This window comes from Triturus cristatus, chromosome 2_2, assembly GCF_964204655.1.
Source record: "Triturus cristatus chromosome 2_2, aTriCri1.1, whole genome shotgun sequence".
NCBI lineage: Eukaryota > Metazoa > Chordata > Amphibia > Caudata > Salamandridae > Triturus > Triturus cristatus.
This window is the reverse complement of record NC_140582.1, coordinates 361,156,147-361,171,201: the sequence shown is the minus strand read 5'-3', so window position 1 is coordinate 361,171,201 and position 15,055 is coordinate 361,156,147.

Below are 15,055 nucleotides of genomic sequence, written 5' to 3'. Positions count from 1 at the left end.
AAAAGGGGCCATATTTACAAGGACAGGAAAAGTCACGCAGGGTGGCTTTTCCTGTCCTTGTAAATATGGAGCAGTAAAATGCGCCACTGGTATGAAACAAAAAGTGACACACCGGTGACATAGGGGGCTTGTAAATCTGCCCCTCAGTGATCTTCACAGTTAGTGTAATAAGGTGTAGTGAGATATGGGGCCATGATGTATTGAGGCTTGCTTCAGGTACTTGCTATGACTCTCTTGGGTAGATATTTACAGTGAGGGGCTTCTCAAAATGCATTATTTTGGTAGCGTAGAGATGATTGATTTTCACTTATCAGTATTCCTTCAACACTTGATTTACATTGCCTGTGAGGAGATCTGTGCAAACAGGAGGATTAGTTCCACCAGGCAGCAGATCAAGTGCCTAAACATATTTCAAAACATATTCTTCATGACGAGACATTACTGAAGCATCTAATGGATCATGACACAAGAAGCCGTAGACATGAGCGCCACTTCTACTGCAAACGTTCCTAATCACTAGCCAAGATCAAGCCTTCTTGTAATATGTGATATGATGAGCAAGATTCCCATCCATATATATCAAATGCAAATGTGAGACACCTGATAAGCCAACCCACAAAAGGTTAGTAGTTCCACCAAAGCTAGTAATGAATAATAAGGAAGCTCAGATCAATATTTTTCACAAGTAGCCGTACATGCCCTAACGTTCTCTGGGGCTCTCAAGATGAGTCAGGGGACAAATCTAGTCACTTGTCTATATTAGAACTACCCTGTTGAGCCCCATTTGTACTAAACTCAATGCAACCATGCTGCAAGGCCGCCCAAACAGAGTAGCTAGCTGGGGGGATTTAAGATAATTGGCAAGCAACATAGGGCCTGATTTAGATCTTGATGGATGAGATACTCTGTCTCAAATGTAGCGGACATCCCGTCCACTGTATTTATTACGAGTGCGATAGGATGTAATGCACTTGTAATACAGCGGACGGGATATATTTCATGTTAGTGCTGGAGTATCCCATCTGTCAATATCTAAATCAGGCCCTTAGTCTACTTAGGCACTCACAACAATTGTGAATCTGAATATAGGTTCCAGTCCTCCTGTGGTTGTGCACATAATTCCCCTCTAGAAATCAAAGTCATCCATACTCCTGGTGAGAGAAGGGAGGATTTAGTCTCTGTTTAATGATTCAAAGAAATGAGTGACTACTTACAAGTCCAGCCCCAGAAGAACACTGTTTTTGGCTGAAATGTATATTGAGCTACTTATATGTCTGGGCACAGAACCTAGGATAGGCAAGCGAGGTAACTGCAGTGGGGTGGACCAATCACACAGAAGGTATTCTGATAGGATGCAGGAATACTGACCTGCCTCATATTCTGAGGATCAAACGACATTTAATTGCTTTATCAAACATGAAGATGTTTATAAAAGGATCAAGATTGGGCCATTTTCCTGGACCATAACTGTCTTCAATTTGTCTAGTTTGTATAATAAGGAAGCCTTGTATGTTAGTGTTTTTTCTTTTTTTCCGCTTGCACGACAAAGCCACTAATAAAATGTCCAAGTAAAACACAATTTTTTAAAACACCTACTTTCATATCCAGGTAGTAGTTAGAATAATGTTGTTGAAGTGATCAGTGTCATCCTACATGAAACACACAAAAGGTGATGGGAGGCTGCTTGCCTTCAGTCTAACTACTGGCAATAGCTCAGGTAGCACTCCAACCCATTGTTCTTTAGTTCACCATGCCACCTCAGTTTGGACCAAGCCATATGCAATGTGGAGAGATCAAATGTTCCCAATCCAAATATAAAATGTAGACGCTTCAAGGAAGCCCAGAATAGCCTGGTTTGCATGGATCCCACAGCCTTTGACATCAAACTTTTGCATGAAAACAAGCATTTTGCTCACAAATCTACGAAGTACTGCTTTATCAAGAGAATTGCATGAATGCTGGGTGGTAGGAATTTTATAGCACCCTGCAGATTCTGGAATATTTCTGCCCAGAAATGTGAGGAAAATATGTGATTATAGTCAAAGTTGGAGGTTTGTAGGGCATTGTGAAGATGAAATAGTCTGGGAAACCTTAGACCTGAGAGAAGCTGGTGCTGTGAAGAAGTTAGTTAAAGCAGCTGGTGAAACCACCAGTATTGATTTTTCTTTCTCCTTTCCCAACCCCATTCCCCTAATTTATTCTAATGAGAGCATGTTTTTAAATATTTGCCCTGGGCGTAATTTCCTGGGGAGTGAATTGATGAGCACTGCTTCTGCAGAAAGCCTGGATTTCAGGCGAGTGAAGCCTTGACTCATCCGGTCTGGAGTGACGGCACTGTCTGATGCCTAGTGATCCCCCACAACCTTTTTGCCTTGTGGCCTTTCTGTCCCTTCTGGAGGACAGATTTGGAATAAATTCCCCCAATCCACTCCATGGGAAGGAAAAGACTGTTCTGTTCTGTGGTTCTGGCACTGTCTGATGCCTGTATTGGGTGGGTACCCCTTCCTTATATTTTTAACTTCTCATGCCTGGTGTCTAGTGGGCTTTTTGCACTCCTGGGGGGAGAAAGGCTGCTGTTTCCATTCAGGAGTGAGGGCACAGCCTGATGCCTGGGTGGGCTGTGCACAACCCCTTCTTTTTTTGGTCTTTTTTTCCCCTCTGGTGTCTAGGGTGATTCATGCCCCCAATGGAGCATATTAAAGATAACCTCTCCCAATTCAACTCCAAGGGGCAGAAAGAGTTCCTTAAAGCAACTAGTACTGCTATAAAAATTCCCATTTGGGAAAACATCAGGTATAGCAGCCAAAAGTCCCCTCGACTGCTCTCTGTTTCCCGGGGCTGGCAAAATGATTTCAAAAGGGGAAGGGGACTCTTTTACATTTGTGAATCAGTTTCCATCTCATATGAGAAGCCTATAACTGCTTAATGGTTAGCAACCAGAATTGAGGTTGCAAAACATTGACCTACACAAGCGAAACTGCGGTCTGGAAGGAATGCCCCTTTCATGTTCCTTCCAAATTTTGATTTGGTATGGGTTAAAAAACCCATTTTACAAGTCAGAAAAACTTTTCTGACTCGTAAAATGGCGTTTGTGCATTAGGAAATCGCTTTTGCAGTGGGAAAACCTGTGATTTTGACCAATTGCAAGCAAAAGTGCTGTGTACATCTGTTCCCAAATCCCCCATAGATTGTCTTTTTCTATTCCTTTTTCTACTAATACATTTTTGCAGGTTTGACCTTGGTAAAATCAGGGGAAGAAATGATGATTATCACACCACTCAGAAATCTGATCCCTGCTCAAACTCCTATTTCCACAGGGATTGGAACGTAACTCCTAGGCCTTAGTGGAGCACACAGACCAAAATCCTTTGGTTCATATTACTCAAAGGAAAGACACTGTAAGCCTGTCTGATGGTTGATTTATTTACAGTTTAAGATGCTGTGTAGCATTCTAAAGCTATATGTGCTGGAATTCAACCATCAAGCACCTGAAACATGTTGTATGAATGCAAAGCAGTAAATTCTCATAGTTTTGCAAATCGCACAGCCTCTCAGTTGCAAACTGAACACCTAGCAAATACAAAGGGGAATATCTGCTAACATTTCACGCAAGGGAGGTTACCGCTTGGCGTTGAGTGTAAGGGATAGAGCAGCACTGTGCTGTATTTACAAAGTTATTGTACAGTTCTGCTCTCTCCTAGCAATGGTGCACTTTTGGTTGCCTAAAGCCAACCCAGGCACCTTTGTGTCATGTTACAAGGGTGCCTGTCTTGTTGGCAGGATAGTTTATGTGCAGGAAATTATACCTTCCTGCACAAAAACTATCCTTTGAGGTTTATTGCTCTTGGCATGTGTGCTGCAAAATGTAGCACACATGAAAGGAGGAAGAGGGGCACCTTTTTGGCACAAACCCATGTATATAAGTCTTTGTAAATATGGTTTCCACCAAAATATATGGATGGATGCATGGAAATGCTCATTCTCCACCCTTATAACTCCTACCTGACGCAAGGTAATGCAAGGTAGCACTGTGTGCTGCGTTGTGCTACTTTTTGCTTACAAAGCCACGCAAAACAACGCACATTTGGCTTTGCGTGGGTTTGTAAATCCCTAAATAGATTTTCTTTCGGGGCTCAACCCAATATTTGAGGTAATCCTGAAACAATATCTGGCCCTAAATGTACTGGGGCTTATTTATGGGCCCTTAGTCGCTTTTGCGCTGCCTGTGCGTCACTTTTTGTGACGCACCAGCGGTGTAAAAAATGTGCCATGTTACGCCATATTTACAAAGTGATGCATCTAGGTAGAAGCATTACTTTGTAAACCCCTGTGCCACATTATACCTGCACCAGGTATAATGTATGCAGGGGGGCGTTCCGATGCAAGAAAGGGCCCCAGAAGTGACGCAGTGAAATCTATAAGATTTCACTGCGCCACTTCGAGGACCCAAATGTGTCAATATCTTACTCCTGCCTCATGGCAGGCGTAAGACTGATGCAAGCACATTAAACATGGGAGTTGCCCATGTGTAATTACCCATTGCGAGAGTTGCATCACTTTTGTGACACACTCTAGCACTGCGTCATTTTGCGCCTACAGATACGTCAGAAATACTGACGTATCTGTAACTCCTTGCGACATGATGCGTCATACTATAAATATAACTCATCATTGGTGTCGCAAGGAGGGCACAATGAAAAGTGACGCATCGCTGTTTTCTTGCAGCGATGCGCCACTTTTCATAAATGAGGGCCTCAGTTTCAGCATTTAGCAGATGCGTAATGCTCACCTTATCCCACTTTGTGCTGTTGATAATGGGGAATAACTTACAAATGCATGTTATTCCACATGCTGAAGTACACAGAGAGCTCATGTAGCTATCTGCTATATAATCTGCATCAGGCTTTACCTGGTGAGAATTGTTAAAGCAAAAACATTGCGCCCAAATCGGTAGTAGCGAACCATCGGGAATAAAGATCGAAATGTGTTGAAAGTAATCATGTTTTGTGGTCCGGTTTGGAAGAAAGCTGTGTAAGAAACCACACATTGTAAACAATAGCCCTTCTTTATTTCTCCTGAGCACTGAGAGCCAGATGTAGGTAATTCCGAAATACCGAGTCCTTAATAGCGATTTTTACCGAATCACTATTAAGAACTCGGTATTTCCGATGTAGGTAAAAAATCGGTAAAAAATACCGATTCGGTAATAATCGCTAAACATTACCGATTTCCAACAAATCGGTAAAAATATTTTACCGATTCCACATTCCCGAATCTGTAATCCCGAATCTGTAATACCGATTCGGTAATTCAAAAAAATCGGCCACACCAATGTAGGTGCACTGAATCTGTAGCTGTTGGAGAGACAGGGAGCAGGAGCAAGAGCAGAGGAGCTGCACAGCCACCACCCAGATACCACATATCAACTGCACCATGGCCTCACAAGAGAAGGGGAAAGATGCTGCCGGAAGGAAAAGGAAGCAGAAGTTCAGTGAGGGGGAGTTTGGAGGTCCTTATTGAGAAAGTAGTCAAAGACCATGACCAGCTCTTTGGCAAGAGATCACTGAACGTCCCTGAGTCCCAGAAAAGGAGCATCTGGCTGGCAATCCAGGAGAAGATCAAAGCTATAGGCGTCACACATCGCACAATTGAGGACTTGAAAAAGTGATGGTACGACCTGAGGGCACGTGCGAAGGAGAGGGTGACTGACCGGCAGAAACAAGCGGGGAAGACAGGCGGGGGAAGCTCCACTGCGCCTGCACCAACTGCCCTAGACCAACTGGTAGAGTCCACCCTCCTGCCAGAGAGCGTCAGCGGCGTCGGGGACGTGGATAGCTCAGCAACAGCGTCCAAGAGACAAGGTAAGATGCATGCACACCATGCTGTCTCCCCTCCCTAACCCCAATCCCCCTGCAAAAATTCCCACTCCAGAACATGTTTTGTTTAAGATTAGCAATGCATCATGGGAAATGTAGTCATTAACAACTGGTAGCAAATCAGCCAGCCCCCAATAAGCATAGGCATGTCACACACAGCAATAGATGAGTTAGCGGAGGACAAACAGATGGAATGTCAGTTGTGAAATTTATTTGCAGACAGATGCTGTGAGAAAAGTGAGTAATAGTACATTCTGTATCCACAGGCGGAACAGCGCCCCGGGCTGCAGAAGGGGAGACTGTCGAGGCCTCCAGGGAGGAACACACAATTTCGGAGGAAGACAGTACACCAACATACCCACCACCACCACCACCAAAGAGGTACACAGTGGCCACACTCCAGGAGATGGATTCCACAGAGGAGGTCAGGCAGGAAGCCCAACAGCCCACACCGGGCGATGACACCCAGACATCTGGGGCAAAGTCCCCCGTGGAGGCAACCACCACAGGCGCACGTAGACGGCGACAGAGGGAACAGAGTCCTGATGCTGAGGGATCCAGTGTCTTCTCTGGACTGGAGGGGCAGATGCTCAATGTGCAGCACCTGCAGGGTAAGAGAATGAGGGCCATTCAGCAACAAATGGTGGCTAACAATAGGAAGGTCGACGCCATGAAGGAGGCCATCTACTGCCTCAACAATACTGTGACAGAGGGATTGAAGGCGGTGTTGGAGGCAGTGAGGCAGTTATGTGGCAGGATGGATGGTGAACGCGCTGCAAGGCGGAGAGACAGGCAGGTACTAGCAGGCTTCACCAAGTCCGTGAACAGGCTGTGCAATGCAACGCATGTGCTCAGTCGCACATCTGTGGCCATGCAGCTTGAAATGGCTAAGTGCAGCCGTGAGGTTACTCAGGCCCTGGTGACAGTCAACAGTGCCGTAGAGGTGATGCAGACACAACAAATTGCTGCCACTGCTACAGGGGATGTGGACAACAGTGAGGGGGCAAGCAGTCGCAGCACTGTAACTCCCCCCTTGCCAGAGAGCAGGAGGCGCAGTGTGAGGCATGGGTCTGCTGCAGGACACAGCGCTGGTGAGGACAGTGAGCATGCTGAACGCAGCACTGGTGTGCGGGGGCGCAGGAGATAGGCACGGCCCTCTACATTCTTTCGGTTGTGGGTGACGTAACCCATTGGACACATAGCTGGTGTTACGGTGTGCTAGACAATTGCCTCCTGTAAGGTCTATTAAACACTGTGACACAAATGCATTAACAGGCTTTGTCTCATTACTTACTCAGAAATAATTTTGTGTGATCTCTGACCGTCTCTGCTGCAGCAGCGCCTCCTGTTGCGCTGTGCTGTGACTGTGTACCTTCCACATCCTCATCCTCCTCTTCAGAATCACACATTTCCACAAGTGTCCCCCTCTTAGTGGCAAGGTTATGCAGCATGGCACATAAGCTATGATTTTGCAGCAGACCAGGGGCTGGTACTGCCGTGCACCTCCACTTTTGCTGCAGGCAGCGGAACCGGCTTTTGAGGAGTCCAAATGTTCACTCAACCACGTTGCGTGTCGATCTATGTGCAACATTGTATCTCCTTTCACTTGGGGTGGATGGGTGCAGGTATGGAGTCAGGATGAAAGAGCGCACCGCATAGGCAAGTAAGTAATTCACAGTCTACAATCTTGAGGGGGTGTCACATGTACTTACCTAGCAGGTAGCCTTCTCCAAATTCCCCTGCAAGGAAACGGGTATAGATCCCACTGTTCCTGAATATGTATGAATCATGGGTGCTCCCTGGGAATTTTGCAACTATGTTGGTGATAATGTATGACGCATCGCATATGACCTGAACATTAATCGAATGTGCGGATTTGCAATTGCGGTAAATGTACTCAGTCACAGCAGGGGGGCAGAGTGGTATATGAGTCCCGTCAATGCAACCAATGACGTGTGGGAACTGGGTCTTCTGATAAAAAGTCCAACTTGGTCTTCAGCAGTTCTGCCTGTGTGCTGGGGAATTTGATGTAGTGTGGCATCCTTTGCAACATTGCGTCCAGGAATTTATTGAGAAAATGCGACAGGCAACTCTGTGAGACTCCACCTGCCACAGCTATTACCCCTTGGTAACTGCCAGATGCCAGGAGGTGCAGGCAACAAAGTACCTGCACATGAGTGGGTTTTGCGTGCACCCTTGGTGTCTGGTGCTCCAGGAGTGGGTGCAGGTCCCGTATCAGGTCCAGGATGGTGTTTGGGTGTAGCCTGTACCTCTCATGGATCTCAGCATCAGTCAGTTGGAACAGTGTAACACACACTCTGTTTACGCGCTCCTCCCGTCTCCAGGTCCTCAGTCCTGCTGCTCGCAAATATAGACGCCTTGCTATCACGTAGAGGGCCGCCATTGTGTTCACACTGTTGCATTTTGGGGCTGTTTATATGCAGTGCACCTGATTACCACCTGCTTTGAGTCAGTGCAATTTACCGATTCTTAAATACCGATTTTCAGCAAATTCGGTATTACAGATTATTGGTACATGGCATTTGCGTTTTTTTACAGATTCCTTATTTTCCGATTCGGTATTTTTGTCTGCAAATTGGTAAATAAGGAATCGTTAACTGGTTTCCCTTATTTTGACCAATTCCTTATTTTCCGATTCGGTATTTTTGTCTGTGAATCGGTAAATAAGGAATCGGTAACTGGTTTCCCTTATTTTTACCGATTCCTTATTACTGATGGCATTCGATAATTCCTACATCGCGCATGGCTAAATACTGGTCGGTAATGCTGAAAGTTATCGAATTTCGGAGTTACCGACCGGTATTAGCCACCTACAGCTGGCCCTCAGTTCTTTCTTATATTGTTCTGTTAATACTCAGTAAGAATTATTTGAACATCTGATTTCTCAAAGCAGAGAGTGGTATTCCCTGGGCGACCCTCACCCCCAATGCGGTCCCTTTTGGTTTTTTACATCCCTGGCTCCCCTCAAATTGTTAATGTTATTGCATTCCAGTAAACTCACCTCCGGGTTTCAGTCAGACCCTCGGTCTTGTTATTCCGTTAGTTTGAGTAGCAAAAGTATTTTAACTTTATCCAACTCATGAGTCATCCGATTGAGGAAGAGAGAGTTAGCTGAAGACTTCCCTGACGTCATTCAGGGAAGCTCCTGTTAGGAGCAATCAGCCCACTCCACAGTGACTCACGCTCCACACCATTAACAGAGAACATGGCATTTCAGCATGTTTAAGCAAGCGTTGCATGGAAATCTTGCACTTAAGAAATTCGCCTGTCAAAAACACTCTCTTTACAATTTAAAACAAATCTGTCCTTCACAGGAATTGCTCAACTGAGGGAGGTTACCATTTCAGTATGTAGGAACCCACGATAAATTATATCTTCATCTGAGGAAAAAAAATTATTCTGCTTCCTTTCATTTAATCTCACAACCAGTCAGGCCGTAAGGCACGGCCGCCCTCACAGAAGAGTACACGACATTCTGAATCACTTAAAATGTGAAGCAGTGTAACTGCAGGTGTTTTCAGAGGGTGTGCGCTGGCACTCATTTTCACGGAAGCGAGAAAGACAGAGAAAGAAAAGGGAGAAAGAAGGAGGAGAAAGCGACTCGGTGGCAAAGGAGGAAAGCAGGGATGAAAAGAAGTCTGTAACAGCGAGATAAAGAGAGATGCAGTAGAGAGTGCTGTAAGAAAGAGCCATAAAGTGAAAAAAAGATTAAGGCCCTCAAAAGGACTGCCTGGAAGAATTACTGTTATTTTAGTCCATCTGCAGTATCAATACCTTACTGTGCAAGTAATTCTCGGAAGAGGTAAATATTTGGCCTTATAAGATTTTGGGCAACAAAATGCAAGAATCCGATTTTCCTTGTTGATTCCTGCAAGTTTTTTCTGCAGTAATTCAGCCAGAGACTTTACATGATTGCAGCGGGGGATGTATCCGGTTGAAACCCTATGGAGCTGGGGTATTTTGTAATTCTAATGGAGAGGATAACTCCCTGTACTGCCCCTATTGGAATTACTGGGCCACTGATACTAAGATATTTAGTGGCCTTGGTATTCAGCAAATCAGCATTCAGCAGAGGTGGAGGTCTTTTAAGAATATATTTGGGTCCCTGCACTTTTGAATAATCATTGCTTAATTTCGTTTATTGATAGGACTATTAAGCCCTTCCCAAAAAATCAGGTCAGCTCTGAAAAATCTGATCATAATGTTTTGGAGGAAAAATGTCGAAGTTTATTTAAAAGGATATAATTATGGACCTCATTGTCAGTGCCCTGGATTTCTGAACCGGTATCCCCCATCCCTAAGTTGCCAGTACTGTGGATTGAAGAATCTACGGTTTCCAGGACCATTAGAACTAAATGTGCAAGAACATCACTTTCAGAACTGAGTCAAAATGGGCCTTCAAACTGCAGGCTGTCACTAGGCAGCTATGAGAAAATACTTTTTTGAAAGGGGCTATCGCCTAGTTGTTCAGGACTAGGACTTTATGCAGTATTCCCCTGCCAGGTAGCGCACCCTCACTTTGGGGGCAGGGCTCACATTTGGGAACGCTGGCTAAACCCCTTCCAGTTAAGTCACTTCTGAGGCGGGGCTGTGGTCTTTTATATAGAACTTAACTACAATAATTTTCTATAAGGAGCAGAGAGGTAGGTTAAGGTGTTTCTCTATTGTTTGCGAGGCGAGCATGTGACACCATTATGTTTTGCCTACCTCCACAGCTGATAGTGGGGAATGCTGGCACAGTTGGTATGATTTGTCATCCCTTCGAGTTGGATTTGTTGATGCTTACCTTGGGTTACTGACTACGGCCACGCCCTCATTGTCCAGCCAGCCTTTAAATCTGCTCCTCGTTGGCAGTCATTAAGTGCTTAGTAAATAATGTGGTACAAAAATACAATGGTCGCAGCGGCACACACTTTAAAATACAGAACAAAACAACACCATATAGTCAATTCTTACAATTGGTTAAGTTTGAAACATACTGATTTATTCAGTGAAGCAGCATGAGTAGTCTGTACATCACTATATACAATATATACAGGTGCTCCAGGTGGAGGTGAAAAATTGTGCTCTGAAAGGAAGGTGTTACAGCAAAAAACGATGGATTTAGGCCCAGATCTCTGTACTGGGGTGAATGTATGACATTGTTCTGCAGTCTGTCCATCAATTGCTCTTTTTTACATTTGTCACCCCAAGTTGGACGGGTATGCCCAGACGTGGGTCTCGTGCTTTCCATGCCACTGGAGTCAAGCTATCCTGGCTGATGAAACCGGTCCTAGGATGCTTGTTTCCAGTCCAGGGAGGACCTGGCCTGGCAGTTCGGGCTGGACTGTTCCCATTGGGGCGCAGGGTCAAGACTGATTTGCATATGGCTGGGTCCAAACTGGAATGGCATGGTGAGCAAAAGAACGATGGATTTAGGCCCAGATCTCTGTTCTGAGATGAATGTATGATATTGTTCTGCATTCTGTCCATCAATTGTTATTTATGCAACTGAAAGGAAGGTGTGCACTCATGAGGGTAGGAAGGGTTATGTGCAAGGGATACATATCAGAACACTGTTGGCAACCAGTCCAGCCACATAAAGGCGAAAATAATCTATGGCCATAGTAACATTGTGACATGGATATTCAATCTCTCTTTCGTCAGTACCCCCTAACTCTTGTAGGTTTGTTAATCCTTACATGGGGTCTTCATCAAGACAAGGGGTGAGAGGGAGACACCTATAATGAATTAACAGTGTATCATTAATCTGGTGATGGCAATTATATAACTAGTGATCATTTGTTATGAAGGACAACAATGTTACCATTGAAGACCGTCTTGCAACTTCAGGCAGTCAATATCAAAATAATAGGGCCCAAGTGCTCCAACATCAGAGAGGCAGGAAGTTAACTGTGAATGAAGCAAATATGTGTAAGCACCAGAGTATCACTCAAGAGCGTGAAGCTCAAATAGAATGATCAAGGGCGGCAACCACTCACCAAAAACTGTGTGTTGTAAAGCATTTCCACAAATCTGTTCTGGATTGCTTTATTCAGATTTAATAAAATGCCATCAAAATAAAATACAAAAGGGTTCTTGCATTGACATTGGCTTCTATCGAGCAAAACGACCCACAAATATTATTTTCTTTCTAAATGTATAAAATAATCCAACACGTTTTAAAATGAGCCCCATATCTTAAAGTTGCTTTAAGATAAGTATCAGTCACAAACAAATATTGTTCCCTTGGAAACCCATGCTCGCTCCCCCCCCCCCCCCCCGGCATGTGGATATGCCTAAAAATAAAGCTGGATGTAAGGAGCAACAAAGTAGGTCACTGCTCCACCAACCCTCAAGCAGTTCCAAAAAGAGATTCCAAGAATGAAAGAAGCAAAATGGAGTCATGCTGGGTCAGCTGCCATTTCCTAGCTCTGAAGGCACAACCGAATTCTTTGTCCTTTGCACTGACTGATTTTCTAAAAGCAAAACTTTCTGTTATTTCACCTAAGGGTGTGTATTAGTGTGGGAATGGTAGTATGTTTGTTCTTTAACAGTGTGCTTTATCTATGGACAGTATAAAATAAATATTAGACTGTACAGCTGTAGATGTACTATTTTTGAAGCATACAAAAATTGACTTGATGTTCCCCTCCTCCCCTCCTCTGTACCTTAGGGTGTATGTAGCTGAATCACTCATTTCAAATGCTGGAGAAGGATTGTATGCTAAAGTAGCTGCTGGACCTAATACAGTTATGTCGTTTTACAATGGAGTGCGCATCACACATCATGAGGTAATTTATACATCACAATGCCCTGCAAATCTTTTACTTATTTCTGTATTACTTACTGTAATGTATGAGGTCAGTCCTTTAACTACACTCCAGGCTACTGTACAACATTTTACAAAGATACAATGACTAAGCATTAGACAGCACTGAGGATGAACAAAGAAAATATAGAAGTCAACTGCAAAGTCGACACACAGGATAAACAACCATAACACCAGTTGCGCAATTTGCAGAAAATACCCCATGGGCCTTTGTCATCAGAATCAGAGGTCTGTCTACAGCACATGTGCTTTTTGTGGTGTCATTGATACAAGGCGTCAGTTTTACACATCCTAGTGGTAAAATTGTGGGCAATATTTCCAACATCATGATATCTCTCCTCCAGGTCAATCTTTCATATGTATCCTTCATGATTACACTACTGTACCTAATACCTTTAAATGATGCCTGTCAAGCCCTTTCATGCTCCCTCTCATGCCTCAATTTTCCAGTGTTCTATCAGCCTCCCTAATGTTTCAACTGCCTCCCTCACCTTTCATCCTGTAGATTCAATTCTGCATACACTTGCTGTCTAATGTGGACTCCAAACTACTGGAATTCAGTGTGTTGATGATGGACGGTGCATGGTAGGCACCTAACCCTGCAAGCACATGTTTCTCATTTCAGTGTAACATCTCTTAGAGTATTGTTCAGTCCCTAGAGCCAGAACCAAGTACTCAAAACGCATAACAATTATTAAATTGAGATGTCTCATCAGACTTACATAGTGGTATATCTGAGATGAAATTTCGAGCTGTTGGAAATTTGCAGATCTCTGATCGGGCAGAACCACGACTGTAGTAGTCTATTTTCCTGCCACGAGGACCCTCCTTGTTATGTAGTAGCTTTCCCCATCTTTGTGGGCGTGACGTAGGCCTCAGGAGTACAGCCCACCCTTTTTTTGCAGAATGACGGAATTCTGAAGCTTGTGAATTTACGGACACAAGCCACTGTGTCACTGACATTTTTGGTTTGGCACCCTGGGTTTGGAGGTGGTGGAGTCTGCCCTTAAGAAAAATTGCTGCAGATGGCACAGATGCCAGGTGGTGGCATGGCAGTGTGCACAACAAGTGAAAGTGATTTGGATGGCTCATGCAATAGGTTTGGCGGTCAGGAGAGTGCAAGATTAATTGCTCTCCTTCCTCTATTGGAGTGCGAATATCTGTGGGTGTAGGATAACTCAGGTAGCTTGTGTTTTTGAAGGATGGTCAACGTAGAGGATTTGCAGGGTCTGGCTTTCATCATCTCACCTGTTGCAAGGTAATCTATTGAAATTGCTCTAGTCCACAGAATGGCTGTGGGAAGCATGCATTTTTTAACAAAATCGTTTATTTATTTGTAAGTATATGCTATATACTAAAAACTGCAAACATTTAAAACATATATAAATCCAGAAGTGACCCAGGATCCTAGGCAAACCATTCCTTTCATTGATGTGAACTCCTTTCTAGGTGTATGGGCACATGTGATCAGGCGAAATGCCATCGCTCATAGTGCAAGACAGTCAGTAGACGAAATGGGCTGATCCATTGCCCCATGCTGTAGTGTAGGCTTGTAGTGGGCAGAAGCAAAATGTGAATGACAATTGACCAGATCAATGGATGAAGAGGGTTGCCCATAAAGCCCTGGTTGTATACATACATATATTTATTTTTTTCTTTGATTTTTGGGAAAAACATGAGACTTGTGAAACTACCAAAGCTCTCTGTAGGGCAGATCATAAAATGATGTAGGCCGCCTAACAAATGTGGGGGCAGATTTATGAGGCCCATGCGCCTCATTTACGCCGCCGTTGCGTCACTTTTGTGACGCAACGGCGGCGCAAATCCTGCGCCATGCTGCGGGGTATTTACAACGTGACGCATCTGGGAGATGCGTCACGTTGTAAAGCCCTGCGCCAGCAGAAGGCGTACCTGTGCAGGGGGGGGCGTTCCGTCGCAGGAACGCCACCTAAAAGTGGCTGAGTGAAATCTACAAGATTTCACTCAGTCACTTTTGAGCCCATGCTGCGTCAAAACCCTGCGCCTGCTTGAAGCAGGCGTAAGGATTGACGCAGCATTGTGAAAATAGGTCCCCCCAAAGCATTGCTGGAGCTGCGTCGCGCTTGCGACGCAACTCCAGCAATGCGCCACTTTTACGGCACAGATGCGTCACGCATCTGTGCCGTTTTTGCCCCATGGTGCGCCGCATTGTAAATGCGGCGCATCCATGGTGGCGGAGCTGTGGCGCACAATAACTGGCGCATCCCTGCTGATATGCAGGGATGCGCCAGTTATTATAAATCTGCCCCGTGATGTTTACACTTCAGTTGTCAAACTGATACGCATCCATAAAAGCAACCCCATTTAA